At 35.0% G+C, this 16,101-nt stretch overlaps 2 long non-coding RNA genes across 3 annotated transcripts; one reads left to right on the top strand and one right to left on the bottom strand.

Moving 5' to 3' along the window:
* The first annotated feature begins 1,400 nt into the window (after positions 1–1,400).
* LOC148780810 (uncharacterized) lies at positions 1,401–3,635 on the top strand. Of its 2 annotated transcripts, none has more exons than XR_016060526.1 (2): positions 1,401–2,274; positions 2,979–3,635. It is a non-coding gene; the product is annotated as an uncharacterized LOC148780810 (long non-coding RNA). The 2 variants fall into 2 exon arrangements; XR_016060527.1 differs by having other exon boundaries at positions 2,946–3,635.
* A 2,662-nt stretch (positions 3,636–6,297) lies between these two features.
* Positions 6,298–7,727, bottom strand: LOC148780809 (uncharacterized). The gene is made up of 2 exons (XR_016060743.1): positions 7,409–7,727; positions 6,298–6,617 (listed from the first exon to the last, which is right to left on the bottom strand). It is a non-coding gene; the product is annotated as an uncharacterized LOC148780809 (long non-coding RNA).
* Between the last annotated feature and the right edge of the window lie 8,374 nt (positions 7,728–16,101).

The following is a 16,101-nucleotide window of genomic DNA, read 5'->3' as shown; positions in this document are numbered from 1 at the left end:
AATTTAGTAGTAACAAATTGCTGACATCAAATGCCCTTAAAAATATAAAAAAGTATATTAATAATGGCTTATATGAAAATTTTGATAATGGCATTTTTGTAATTTTAACTTACTTTTAAAGTCCAATCATCATTCAAAAAGTCAAAAGAATCGTTTCTAATTTGAAATTGAGTTTTAGAGGGATTTTAAAAAGACTAAAATACGAATAACTTCTAGAAAATTATGTCTATAGTATTTATTTACCCAAAATTTTGTAAGTACACTCTTTGCATCCTGACAGTTAAACCTAAAAAATTGTCATTTTGCACCTTGATATGATCAAAATGAGTACCCTTCTAACAATGAGTCTAAATTGTCCATTTAGTGAACTTTGAGATCTAGATCTTAACGTATTCAAAATCATTTTTAAAAAAATTATTTATCTAATGATAAATAAAACCATCTATAAAAGTTGGAAAATAAAAATAATCCTTTTAATACATAGATCTTAACATCTCGCCGAGTAGACAGCCTATGTTAATTGGATTAAAAGAAAACTTTTTGTGATATGTTTTCTTCTTTTTTTGAATGATTGTTCATCTAAACGAAAAGAGTATATGTGTAAAAATTAAAGTTAAACAAATGACTCTAGTATGATTTTATTATAAACCTCAATGGACATGTTATGTCCACTGCAGGATGAAATACTATTCAAATTCACCCATAGGCCTTTTTAAGATTTTTCCTATATATATATATATATATATATATATATATATATATGAAAAAAGCTCATGTCAGCCCATAGGCTCATAGATTAGTGTAAGCCCAACGATCCGTATTGAATTTGGACTGATCCAATGATCACATATGTATTTTGTAATTGAATTTTAAGTTTTTTTTTACAAATCTAAATTACTTGAAATTTAGAGTGTTTGTTCTTCAATAACAGTCAAATATAAAAAAAATATTAAAAAAACAATTAGCATAAATTAAATTGACCAAAATACCCTTGAAATGTTTCAAGGGTATTTTGGTCAATTTATTTATGTGAATTATTTTTTTAATATTTTTATTAAATGAACCTTGATGAGAATACTTTATGCTCCAAATTTCATACTATTTAAATTTATATAAAAAATATTAAAATTATATTTGGATATACAGTCCTGACCATCAGATCGACCCAGATTCAATCTGGGCCATTAAGTTTATACTATTCCATAAGCTAGTGGGCTAACCCTAGCATATACCACAAATTACATATGTTTAAGTTAGAGTCCCTTGTGAACCTCTTTTTTACCCCTAATGCCCTTATATTACCATTTGACAAACCTTAAATAAAAGGGCACTTTGGACAGTTGTTTTCACAATAAAAAAAAAACGAAAGATGTTTTAAATTTTTAACCTCGCCCCAAAACTCCCTCCATTCTCTCTACCTCCAGTTTCTATCTGATGAAAAAAATTCAGGGGTCCAAAACTCCATCCCTTCTCTCTCTCTCATAAAAAAAACTCTTGAGAGAAATAGCATACTAAGAGTTATGCTTCTTCTTTTTGAACATTTTTCATGTACATATCTGTGCTTTAGAATGGAATCCCTTGTTTTTTCTATCGCTCTTCTTTTCGTGTACCTATCTATGCTTTAGAATGAAATCCCTTGTTTTTTCTATCGCTCTTCCTTTTCTCTCTCTCTCTCTCTCTCTCTCTCCTAATACCTAGTTCATATACAAAATGATGCTCTCTCCTAATACCTAGTTCATATACAAAATGATGGGGATTCAATCTAAAAAATTCAAGTTTTCAAAACTCTCACGAAAAAAACTCTTGAGAGATATAGTATACTCAGAAGTATATCTTTTTTTCTTAAAAAGCATTTTTCAGGTACAGATATATGCTTTAGAATGAAATCCCTAGTTTTTCTATCGTCATTCTTATTATATATCTGTCTCTTCTAAATGCTTGGTTCATAAGCAAAATGATGGGGGTTCAATCTGAAAAGTTCAAGTTTTCAGATTAATAAGCCCCCAAAGTTTCTAGGGTTCACCCTTGTCTGAGAACACTCTTACATTGTCAGAGAATTTGAAATTTTGTGGGTTTTAGGAGGAGTTAGGAGGGTTCAACTTTAAAAAATTTGTGGGTTTTTCTTCATTGCATGTCTAATCCCCATCACTCTTCTCCTTTCTCTCGTAGAACCCCAACATTTATTTCCCTCTCAATATCAAATCCCCTTCCCTCCACTCACTCTCTCTGGATCTCTTAGTACTCTCTCGCAGCCCAAGGAGATACATCGCTCAGGTACTCTCTCTCTCTCTCTCACTAAATTTGTTATTTGTTTTTCCTTTTGTTGATAAATATTTTATTTGTTAATGACTGTAATATGCTTTTGAACTTTACACTACAATTTTCATTTGAGTTGGCTGATAGTTTGGTTCGCTAATATATATGAGTATATGATTATTGATGTATTATTTACTTATTATGGTTATTAACTTTTTCGATATATGATATACTGATATATGGATTATATATAAGTTGTTGATGTATTAGTAGCTCTATTGATTTGCTTGTTATGATTCTACAAAAAAAATGTACGACTCTACAATTCTCAGTTTCAAGTGAAATTTGCATATGGGCTAGTTTATGAAATTTTGCATCTCCATTACCAGTAGTGGAAATTATGCTACTTAGGTTCTTGACTTTTTTTTATTTTATATCCTTTATGGTAAGAGCAAAAAATGCTTAAACAAAAAATGTAAAATGGATGGATATTTGGGTTTGCAATTTTACAAATTTGGGTTTCTTTTTGTTATGTATAGTTAGAAATATATTTGCTTGAATTCAGCTAGTTTTGGCCGAAATGGATGTCTTTATGGTTCTGATTTACATAGCCATTGTAATTTTTAACGAACATGCTCCAAAAATCTCTATTGTAGTAACATTATCTATTTGAGACTTTTTTTTTACAGGTACTCACAATCAAACTTGAGTCTTTTTTACAGGTACATAAGTAGGCATAACTTGAAGAAAACCTATTAGAAACAGTTCCTAGTGATTTAATTCCATACCATAGGCAAATATTTCAACTCATGATGATGCTTATGAATTTGACAAGAGTTTTGCTAAGGCATGGGGATTTTTAGTGCGTCGTCAACGAACAATTGAAAAGGATGGGGATGGCAACGGAACTATTAGAAGATGTTATGTTTGCCATAGCGCAGGCCATTTAACAAACAAAGAGTTGTCTGAAAATAGAGGACAAAGTGATCGATCATCAAGGAAATGCAATTGTGGAGCGAATATGAGTATTGCAGAAGTCATAGATTTGAATATTTCAAATTGGTGTGTTGTAACTTTTGATAATTTACACAATCATGATGTTCTCGAGCCACAAGAAGTTAGATTTTCTATTGCTTATCGTAATATTTCATAAAGCTATAAGCATCATACTCTACAATTTGCAAAGGTTGGTATATGTGTTAGAGATATGATGCGGTTGTTTGAAATAGAGTGGGGTCTTAAACTAGGGAAGTTACCATCTATAGATAAGCATATCTATAACTTTGTATGTGCTATAAACAATGTGAACCATGACATTGATGTTCATTTTCTCTTAACAAAAGGTAAGCAAATAAAAGATAAAGATTAGATTTAAAGTAGGATTTTACAATTGGTGAAGATAATAGGTTGGAGCATATTGTTTGGTCCCATGGTTCTTGTTCTCATGCATATGAGATCTTTGGTGAAGTGGTAGTTTTCGATACAACCTGCTAGTCAAATGGTTACTTTATGTCGTTCGGCATTTGGGTGGATGTCAATAACCATGGTGGCACTTGTTTATTTGGGTGTTTTCTACTACAAGATGAAAGAGTTCAATCTTTTGCATGGGCAATGCAGGAATGTGATATTCTACAAATTTTTAGCTTTGAGTTATTTGATATTCTTATCAATGATGTGTGTTTGAGCATGCTTACATGTTTTTAGTATTTCCAAAGCATTATATGGGTGTAGGCATTAGTAGGTCTAATGAATGGAAAGATGCGACAAACAATCCTAACTTATCAAGACTTGGCTCTCCAAGAAGCAATCTGTAAGGAACTCCCCAACACTAAATATGCATTTTGTATATGGCACTTATTATCAAAATTATCTGGTTGGCTTTACCTCCTCCTTGCTAAAAGATACAATAAGTTTGACAGCGATTTTTACAAGATATATAATCTTGAGTCCATTGAAGATTTTGAATAAGACTGGAATGCATTAGTCAATAAGTTTGAATGGCATTCAAATAGACATAATAACAACCTATGGAATTTAAAAGAGTTTTGGGCATTACCATACTTGAGAAGCCACTTTTTTGCTGGAATGAAGACAACAGGACATTCAGATTCCAACAATGCATCTATAAAACAGTTCTTAGGTTCACAAACTCCACTTAATGAATTGATAGATCAGATATAAGAAATAGTGATCTCATTGTCTTCCTTAATGTTTCAAGATATTGGCATGTTATTTTTTATTTATATTTTTTGTATCCTTTTTGTATATGACTGTTGTTATTGAGATGAGAGATGTAGAGGGTTAACGACGTTTGATGCTACAAAAGTCCAACAATGTGGATGTTCGAACAATGTGCCCTTTCAAAGACCATGGAGCACATGTCTTAACTACTTATGCATTTTCTAAGCTATTCAAGAAGAAATTATTTCATCTTTCCAATATTTGACATCTCGAAAGGATGATGGAACCTAGGGAAGTGACACACTTTTCAAAGAAAGAAAGAGGGTAAAAAGTTTCTTTGATGGTCGGAGACAATAATATCAATTGCAGTTGTAAAAGGTTCGAGTTTACAGGAATCATTTGTAGGCATTCTCTTCATGTTCTCTTTAAGGAAAATTTTATTCAAATTCCAGACCAATATCTGCCAAAATGTTGAAAGCGCTCTACATCATTAATATCAAATGATAGCTCGAGCACATCAATTGCGTATGTTGAGCGTGTCCAAACTATACGATCATTAGCATCAACAATTGGTATGAAAGGTGCAAGATTTGATGATTATTACAAGTTCATTATGGAGTAATTTTCAAGAACTTTGGAATATATTGAAGAAATAGAATGCATGAGGTCTCCTATGGTTGATGAAATATCCAATGCAAGTCTAGTGACTGCAAAGGATAAAAATGGACTTCATTGTAAAAGCGCCCATGAAAAGAACCCAACTCGGTCTATCACAAAAAGGCCGTCTCCTCAAAATAGGATAGAGATAGAGCCCCATTTGTAGTGGCCAACAAACCAAGATATTGTAAGTTTCCTTTATTTCGCTAAGAAACGTAGATATTGTGGCCAAATTGACCATGATTATAGGAATTAAAAAAGAGCTTAATTTAGTAGGTAATCATTATATGTTAGAGCATACAATTTTTGGTGAGTTGTACATAATAATTGTCATCCCAGCGATTTTGTTGAGAAGTTATTGTAAGGTGAAATGTGGATGCAATATTGATGTTGTGCATCAAATGTAATGAACATACTTTTACTTGATCAAATGCTCCATCTTTTGCTAATTATTGTTCTAATAGAGGTTGGAGGGAAAGTTATTTATGCTTTCAATTGCAATTCACACATATAAGTCATTGGATAGGATTTCAAATGAAGTGTCATTCTGTGCTCCTTGTGAATGCATTAGGGCAAAGACTGCATTTTCCCATGGGATATTGAGATATGGCAGTCCCAGCAGGGCAGCAATACTTAGAGAATATTGTTGATAGGTTTATAAGTTAACACTATTGTTTGTGTGTTTATAAAAATAAGTTGAAGACAAATGCCAGGCTGATAGATGTAATGAATGACTTCTCACAAGGTTATTATTAATATGCTTTGTCCAGATCATACCTTATTGCATTAATTTTCATGAAAATATGCAATAGGTGAGGAGCTAGGCCTTGCATGGTATAGCATTTAGAATAGGCTTCACTAAAAGTTTCTTTCTAACAAAATGTATATAATGACTTTCCCACATAAGCTCTAGCTCGACCTTAAGTGACGGCATGCCACTTCCATCTGAGATTGATAACCTGTAAGGACAGTACCACATCCTGCGCTCCAACCCTCTCCTAACCCCAAAAACAATCAGAACAAAAAGAAAGAGAAAAGTGTAATAAACATATGTTACCGCTCAAAGACAGTCTGATATGCAAACCAGCTAGCATGCCCTACTCATATGGAATGGCCAAATGATCACACTCTACACATCTTGTAATAAGTAGTAAATTATTCAGAGAGACAGAGAGAGAGAGAATTAAAGGTTCAAATCACAACTTCCCACTAAAAAAAAAAAAAAACTTTATTTATGTAAGCGCAAAATAAAGTACATCAATTGTTTTAAAATTTAAGAGAGAGAGAGAGATCTCCATTAACACTGTTTGCATAAAATTCTAATTATAGGATTACACCATTATTCCATCTCTCTATGTTTCTCTCAAGAAGAATTTTTGGCCTTGAAAATACATGAGCTAAAAGCTCTCATGCCTTTACGTTATGGCTTTTAAACCAAATATCTTCATCACCACACTTCAAACCAGGGCCTCCTACTCACGCTGCCCCATACAGTTCGCCTTCAAAATGCACACCAGATTAAGCTGTGAATAGATCAAACAAATAAATAAAACCATACTCAATAGCATTTCTCCAGTCTTTCCTATCATCATATATTTATTATACTGAAAATAACAAAATATCATTCACTTGATCCAAAATTAACTATGAAAAGTATTGCAGAATCAAGGGGAAAAAAATGGAATCAAAATGTAAAAAAATGGGTGGGGCATTTTTCAAACATGAAAAATTTTAGTGTATCTTGAAGCATATTTTCAAGTAAGAATGTCATTCCAACTGCTCTCAATATGTGGGGCTTTCAGTGTGGTAGTTGCTTATACAAACATAAATATAGAGAAAATCAAAATGAAGAACGAACCCTACACCAATAAATCAATCAATACATAAATAAACAGAGTAAATTCTTGAAGAAAAACCCATAAATAAAACCAAAAAAATGAAAACAAATGATATTGAGCTCGATATTCTTATCTGGTGTGAATGGATATTTCATTGGTTGATATCACGTGAATGTGAAATAAAACCTACAAAAAATCATATGGCGTAGGGTTCTTTCTTCTCAAATCATATTGCGTAGGTTCTTTCATCATGTGAACGTGAAATAAAATCTACTAAATCAAAAAAAAAAAACCTACCAAAATCACATCCAAAAAAGAAAAACACATAAAGCTGCCAAAATCTCACCTCTGATAATCTTGTTCACCAAAAATGAAAACTACCAAAATCTTGTAAAAACCTCAGCACAAAAAGAAAAACACAAAAATGAAAAATCTTTACCAAAAAAGCAAAACACAGAAAGCTACCAAAATCTCACCTCTGATGATCTTGTTCCTAAATAAAACTCTGCATTTGATAGCAATGGAGAAGAGGAGCACTTCCATGTTTGCAGGGGTATTTTTTGTTTGGGAAAATTGCATAAAACCCTCAAAAATAAACTTTATAAGAACTTTACCCCCAACCTAGCCTTTCCTAGAAACTTTTTCCCCAAGGCCATCTTTTCTAGCAAATAAACCCCCAACTCAAAAAACAAAAAAAAAGCAAAAAACAAAAAAAAACAAAAACAAAAAAAGCAAAAACAAAAACAAAAACAAAAAAGAAAAAAAAGAGACTAAAATACCTTTCCCTTACCCCACACGTTGACCTAACTCATTATTTATCATTTTCTCTTTCTACTAAGGACCCATTATGTCTGCCTATCTCCCGCTCTCTCTCTCCACATCGGCCCGAGCTCCCTCTCTCTCGCTCTCTCCCCCAAACTAGGCCCGAGCTCCCTCTCTCTCGGTCTCTGTCCCCCAAACCAGGCCCAAGCTCCCTCTCTCTCGATCTCTCTCCCCCAAACCAGGCCCGAGCTCCCTCTCTCTCACTCTCTCTCCCGAAGCAAGACCGAGCTTTTCCCTCTCTCTTGATCCCTCTACCTGAATCCAAGGCCCGAGCTCTCACCCTATCTCTCGCTCTCTCTCTCTACGAAGGACCCACTACCCGATCTCTCACTGACTCTGTGAAACATCTCAGGCTATCGATTTCTCAGCACTAGCCCAAGCTCCCAAAGCCCGAGCTCGATTTGTAGCTCGATGTCTTAGTGCCAAATCAGCCCCATCAAAGGTATGAAATACTATTTTATTTATTTCTTATAAAAATAAAAAATAAATTGTTGTGACATTCTTAGCCCCAAATCATTATCATATTCTCTTTTTCAATAATGTTTACATTTCCATCTGTGTTTCTCTTTGATCCCACATGAAATTTTACCTTATTGGATTTTATTTAGGCAAATTATTGATGATATATATTGATGTCACATTTCTCTCGTGGCTAGATAGATTCTTCGTGCATGAATTGAAGATTCAAATCAGAGTGAAGAAATTGAATTCCTGTGCCTCTGTTTCTCACTCTCGATTATCTACTCAGTTAAAACTATTTAAAAGAATAGATGATTGGTTGGAATGTGGTATCCTTTAGAGTTTGGATGTTATTGGTAGTTGTAAATTTTTATTCTCTATTGTAAATTTACTCTCTATTGACTTGAATGTGATCACCTCTCTATTTTATCGTTTATCCTCTCGGTTATCATCTTGATTATCCTTTCTATTAAAACTTTTATCTCTATTGTAATTTGAGGGCTTGAATGTTATTAGCGGGTTGTAATTTTTTGGTATGTTTTGCTATAAATATTGGGTATGAATGATCCATCCTATTTCTCTTGTTCAAATTTAGTTTGTCATTAAAAAACAAAAATTATGCCTAGGACTTGTTGATTTTAGAAGTAGCTATTATTTTTGTAGGTTATATACCCCCTAACATTATGCCTACCTCTTGTTAAAATTTAATTGTAGCTCTTTAAAAAAAATATATCAGCTTGCCAAACTTCCGCAAGTTCAAGGCTAGTATTAAGACGTTGTAATGCAATGTGTGGAGTATAAACTATTACAAATCTTGTGTAGGACAAAAGAAAATGGGTGATAACATATTGATTTATTATATTTTTGGTGGAGAACTCCGATCAAGTGTCGATGGGACTTTATACTATATTAGTTGTAATGCATGTACATTTATGATTGACAATAGAACTAGGTTAGATGACATGCGAAAATATGTAGCAGTGCGGTTCTCACTTGACATCCACTTGATATCTTTGAAGTATTTGTCCTAAGAAATAAAATTTTTATTCTGAACCTATACATTAACGATGATATTGTTAGGATGTTGAACGCCCATGAAGGTGAGAATCAAGTGTTCGTCTATGGATTTGATGGGAGTGAACGTAGGGGTAGACGTACTTCACATAATACTATGACAGTTGAAGATGTCAAACCCCCACAATCCTCTAATGTTTTGGTCTTTAGCTCCGAACAAAGCAATGCACTAAGGTTGCTTAGCACATGGGAGGATGCACTTTCTAGGATAGGACAGTAATTTGAATCTTTAGAAGATTTTCGAGAAGCCCTTAGCAAGTTTGCTATAGTAAACCATTGTCACATACCGTCTTGTTAAAAATGAGGGGTATCACATAAGGGCAAAAATGAAAGGGTGATGGATGTAAATGGGAGATATATGTTGTGAAACTTGGCAAGACGAATGTTTTTAGAATTAAAATATGGAAAAGAGATCACTCATGCAATATTGGGACAAGCAATGATATACAAGAAGAGCGTCACAAAAAGTTGTATGTGCCTTTATCAGAGCATGTAGAATATATAGGCAGCAAGATTATTTTGATAAAATGATGGAAATTAGATCACTTTCCGATGACGCATTCAAGTGATTCATGGAAGCATCACCAAACTGTTGGGCCACATCACAGTTCAAGGGTAATTAACATGACCAAGTAACAACTAATGTGGCTGAGTCATATAGCAAGTGGATTCTAGACACACGAGATATACCAATTCTCCACTGCGTTGACTTGAATAGGAGACAAATCATGGAACTAATGGCCACTCACAGCTTGAAAGCTGAAACTTAGACTATAACACTTACCCTGAAAGCTCAAAACAAACTAAGAAAGGTCATAAAGCAATCCCTTTCCGTAAAGGTCAATGTGGTATCAAATGGAGTAGTGTATGACGCAAGGGGTGATCGCATGAATTATAAGGTAAATATTATTGCACGAGAATGTGAATGCCGGGGTTTGCAAATAACGGGTTTTCCTTACAAGCATGCTTGTAAAGCCCTTCAAGGAATGCATAAGGATCCCGTTGACTATTGTGACGAATATTTCACAGTTGCAAAATTTCATGAAATATATTTTATAGCTATCATGCCAGTTACCTTGATCGACTTGTCTAGGCGTAGTTTACGTGGACAGTTTCTTCCAGAGGGAGTAAGAGTGCTTCCACCTCACTCAAGGTGCCCTCCTTGCCGACCTAAAAAGAAGAGCATCATGTCATAGGAAGTATCAATGAAACCTATTCACTATAGTCGGTGCAGAGGAGTTGGTCATAACAGGGCAACATGTAAAGCAGCCACTTGAAGGCATATGCTTGTACTTATCTTTTTTATTCTGTCTTTTTAATTTGTAGCACTAACTTTGTGGGAAATTTTGCAAAGGCTATGAACCTTTTTTTGAGACAGATGTTAAGTAGTGAGTTTGAAACAGATGTTAAGTAGTGAGTTTAAAAGAGAGAAATGTTCATTCTTTTTGTACAATTGAATCTACTCTATCATAGCAGCTAGCAAATGAAATGTCCATTCCTTTTGGTATCATTATGTTAATGGAAACAAAATCTAATAACAATATCCTTTTAAAGGAAATCTACAAACTACTCAATGTATTTATAGTTTAGATGTATTTTTTACTTTTATATTTGAATGAACTCATTTCTTTATCAATGTAGTTCTACTTTGAAACTTGGTCAAGCCATGAGTTTGTAAAGATTGATATGATATGGTCAATGCGTAGGAGAGTGATATGGCTGATAAAATTGTTGATGGATTCACTCTTTTGGGTATAGAGATTTAAGGGTACTCATGAAATAGGTATAGAGATTCAAGGCTGCAACATGCTATAAACATTTTGCACTCAACACTTTTTATTGTGTTTTTATATTTGAAATATATTTCACTGCCTTGCAAAACATTTCATGTGTTGAGAAAGCTTCCAAAACATTTGTACACTCTCTCCCTCTATACCATACTATTGGGATTTATTTGAAGCCAATCCATTGGGAATTAGTCATTGCATAAGCAGTTACAAGTTCATATCATATTCATCAAAGAGTGGTCCAGCACTTAAAGAAGGCGTCCAATACTTTACTAAGAGTGGTCCGACAATTTGCTTTCTGGAAAAGGGGCAATCTGGGACTTGGCTACCGCGGTTCAGCAAAGCTGTCACTAGAATAAGGGGTGCTCCGGAACTTCACAGGGGAGGTTCGGCAGAATTCTCTCTGACATAAGGGCAGTCCGGCAACTCAAAGGACCAATCTGACATTAACGTCGAACACTCCGGCACTTCATAGGGGTGGTCTGGCAGAATTCTCTCTGACAGAAGGGCAATCCGACAATTCAAAGGACCAGTCCAGCATTAACATCGAAGAATCCGGCACTTCACCGATGCAGTCCGGTGATATCTTACTCGAGTATGATGGTCCGGCATTTTAAAGCTTTGGTCCGGCACTCTGTTAAATCAATCTGTCACTTACAAAGGGGCAGTTCGTAGATATCTTATTGCCAGAAGAGCAGTCCAGCATTTCAAAGGTGAGGTTCGGCACTTCCTTGAAGCAATCCAACACTTCACATGAGTGGTCCAGCAGATGTCTTACTGGAGTATGGCGGTCCGTCATTTTGAAGCTTTGGTCCGGTGGTTATATTACTGGAGCGGGCGGCACGGCATTTTATGGTCGCGGTCTGGTGTTTGAGTTATTGGAGTAGGGGCAATCCATCAATTTCAAGTAGTGCTCCAACGATTAAGTATTGGAGTAGGGGCAGTCCGGCATTTGTGCAGTCCGGCATTTGTGTCTAGAATAATGTGTTGTCTGGCATTTTAATCTATGATCAAGCATAATGCTGTCTAGAATATGCAGTCTGGTAGTGTAGAATTATAATCCGACAAAATTCATATGTCAGACAATTTACAACAATGGTCCGACAAAAGTAGGGGGTTCGTCATAGTTGGTGAAATGATTTGTTCTATACGTTGAAGGTACGTGAAGGGTTATTTTCATAAAAAACAATAACTTCTCGAGTTGGGGGCTTATTTATTAGGAAAGATGGTTTTGGGGAAAAATTTGCTAGGAAAAGTTAGGTTGGGGGTAAAGTGCGTAGAAATTTCATTTTTGGGGCTTTTATGTAATTTTCCCTTCTTTTCTTTTCAATCAAGAGAGAGAGAGGGGATGGGGAAGGGCAAGGAGAGAGATCAACAAAGAGAGGATGGGGATGGCAAGGGAAGAGAGAGAGAGAGATTGGGAAGGGCAAAGTGTGAGATCAAGAGAGCGAGGTTGGGGGATGGGCGGACGGCAAGGAGAGAGAGATAGAGAGAGAATATAAAGGCATGTGAGAGAGATGAGTTTACAAATTCAAAATTTAAATTTTACCCTCCTTAAAATATTTGTTTTTTCATGTTTTGACCTAAAAGTCCAAACTGCCATTGTGTAACAGGCTTTGTCGTAGGGCCAATTTTGGTAAAAAGGTATTTGACAAAGGATTCTAAACTTGTAATTTGGGGGTTGCTTACTATAGAAAATTCCTATATATGTGTGTGTGTGTGCATATATATATATATATATATATATATATATATATATATATATATATATATATATATATATATATATATATATATATATATATATATATGTGTGTGTGTATGTGTGTGTGTGTGTGTATGTGTGTGTGTGTGTGTGTGTATGTGTGTGTGTACAATTTGTATAGAGCCAAGGCTTTAAACAATCAAAGTAGAGCGCACCTTCAAATAGTATCAAGAAATGTGGTTTGAATACTATATTTTCATTTCTAACTATAAAATTTAAAGGTTTAAAAATAGTGCAAATCGAACAGATCTATGAAAACTTAAAAATCTTGAAAAAGAGAGAGAGAGAGAGAGAGAGAGAGAGAGAGAGAGAGAGTCCCAAAATTAGAGTTCAATTTGAAAAGGCAAAAATTAGTGCACAATCACACAATGCTTGGGGGGGGGGGGGGGGGGAGAGAGAGAGAGTCCCAAAATTAGGGCACAGTCTGGGAAGCGTAAATTAGGACATAGCTGCATAGTGTTGGGAGGAAGAGATAGAGAGAGTTTTGGGCACAATCGCACAATCTTGGGAGAAAAGAGAGAGACTATGTACTTGTGCTGCTATGGGGCTGAAGCCTTGAAGGGTGAACTCAACTGGTGAAGTGATGATAATAGGTAAAATTTTAGGTTTTAACTTTTACCCTTACCTTTTAAATTTTAATTTCGACTTTTAACTATTTTAAAAAGCATGTATACCCTTGGAAACATTATATAGTATATGCTATTGATTTTTTTTCTAAATTCCATTGAAAATATTCTATAATATCATGTCTGCACTCATTTTCTTGGCCGAATCATCATTACTCAACCAAATCGACTTGAATCTTACCGAAGTGACCGGATTAGGCTGAAAAGGGCCAAAAGCAATTGGTTTTTTTCTTAGCTTTGCTTTAGTTGGACGAAGCAAAACGAATTTAACAACATTGACCATTGAGTGAATCATCTTCTGGACCACTAATGCACTATTCATAATTTGTATGTCTTTAATTAAAGTCAATTATGTGCCAGAAAGCAACTGATATGTAATCCTTTTCTGCATATTAGTATGCACTTGAGTAAAAAATTAATAGACCAAAGAAAGCAACCTAATAGGTTTGATGTTCTCAAGTGTTGTAATACTTCTTTTTGGGACAAGAGCTATAAAAGTGGAGTTCAATGCTGGGTTGACCATCCCACTCTGGTAAAATTCTTAAAAGAAGACCACTGGATCATCACTTAGAATATTCCATAATTCTTTAAAAAAGGCCATAGGGAAGACATCTAACCCAAGAACATTATCCTTGAGCATATTGAAAATTTCATTATGGATCTCCTCATGTATGAATTCCCTCTCCAAATATAAAGCAATGGCCTTAGGGATCTTCTTCAATGGCACATCCTCTAGATTAAAATTAAGGTGAGTCTTTGACCTAAAGGTCTTCGATAAAAACTCTAAAAAGGGCCCTTTCTTTTCTTGCCCAACCAGTCTCAACAACACCCACATAGATATGCCTCTCACACTATTAGTTCTTCTTCTAGTTATTGTTGCATGGAAGTATTTCATATTGTTATTTCCCTCTTTTACCTAATTAGACCTTGATATCTGATACCACAATACTTTCTCCTTGCAAAGCAGTTCTTGAAATTCCTCTTTAAGAACCCCTCTCATCTTTTTGTTACCTATCCAATCCCCCGTTGTCATGTTCCAATGACTTAAGGAATGAATTGAGTTGGAAACCTGGGTAATCTGTTGGTCCATATTCCCAAACATATCATTGCCCTAATGCTTAAGTTTGTGTTTCAACTCCTTTAACTTTTCTGAATTAATATATTCCCTCCACCCCAAAACATGGATATTTTGCCAACCTAAAACAACCGCATTTTTTAAAGTCATGCCCTCTAGCCAGATTAACTTGAATCTGATTGGAGACAATCTAAAATAATATCTTTATGTATCTAGCATTATAGGAATATGATCCGAAGCCCACTGAGGAAGTGCTTTCACCATTGCCATAAAAAACTTGGTAACCTATGATGAGTTCACTAAGAATCTATCCCATTTTGACATTTGTGGGTAGGTAGAAGAATTATTTGACCAAGAATAGGCCATTCCAATTATATTATAATCATATAATTCGTTACCCAAAATAAAATTCTTGAATTTTGACATTGTCGAGTTGATTTCTCTAAGCATATTTGTTTCATACGGCCATCTATTTTATTATAGTCTCCAACTCCACACTATGGACAGTTACCATTTTGTATAACATTGGATAAGACAAAAAAAGGAGTGCTCATTATAAGTGTTCAAGCCATACACGAAAGGAGACATACCACTTAAAAGAAGGCTTAGGGCCTTTAAAATACACAGAAAATTTGTTATCAACAATATTCGAAACAGACCCCACAAGAACTATAGTGTCCCAGACTGCTTACATACCACCTAATAAAATAGAGGAAGATGAAAAAGTAAAATCAAAAGAAGCTAAGCCCCCAAAAGAACGGACTAACATCGCATCAAGGAATGGCATCTTAGTTTCTTGTAGGAGTAAAGCATGTGGCTTAAACATGGACACCGGCCACCTTAAAGATACCATTTTACCGATATCTGCTTGCCCCCTGACATTCTAAGACGCGAGCTTTAATTAGATTTGAAGTCTGTCCCCTTCCTGGCAACCTCCAAGGGGCCAGCAGACAAAGGGGAGTGTTTAACTAGTGATTCGACCTCCCTAATCCAATGTGGCATCGTACACCTCCTTCTTGGTGTCTCCTTTGCTTGGCCTTCTTCCTCTTTAGCTGCCTCTTTCGAAATCTTAATAGAGCCTTTGTACTCCACTGTCATGGCCCTGATCATAGCTCTCGCCTTCTCCTTCATCTCAACCCCCTAAATAGATTTCTTCTTCATCCATTTAAGGTGAGATTGTCCCTATAGGAATCAGAGGATTTTGTTACCAGAATAGATGGGTTGTTGGGGTCAAAAACTATGAAGAGAAATTTGAGAATCTGGCTTTCCATTGTAGCTATCTTCAAAATTTCAATAGTTAGTTGTTCCGAAGCAAATATCTCTACCATTTAGAAAAGGACATCCTTATTGCGCCTTCTACAATAGTGTGCCGTTAATAAGGTCTTGGACACACAACTTATCAATGACAGAGATTATTTCGGAAGGCAAAGAGAACATTTTCCTCTCTCTTTGAAAAGTATGCTTTGAGTGCAAGGATGAACAAGAAAAACATAGATGAACAATGATATTCTACCTCTCTATTGGTATAAATAGAGGCAAAGTTGTGCTCTTCCACATAAGA

This window comes from Amborella trichopoda, chromosome 8 (genome assembly GCF_054954075.1).
Source record: "Amborella trichopoda isolate Santa Cruz 75 chromosome 8, AtrichopodaSantaCruz75HAP2 v2.0, whole genome shotgun sequence".
Classification (NCBI taxonomy): domain Eukaryota; kingdom Viridiplantae; phylum Streptophyta; class Magnoliopsida; order Amborellales; family Amborellaceae; genus Amborella; species Amborella trichopoda.
Note: the sequence above shows the minus strand (reverse complement) of the source record. Positions and strands in the feature narration are given on the sequence as shown.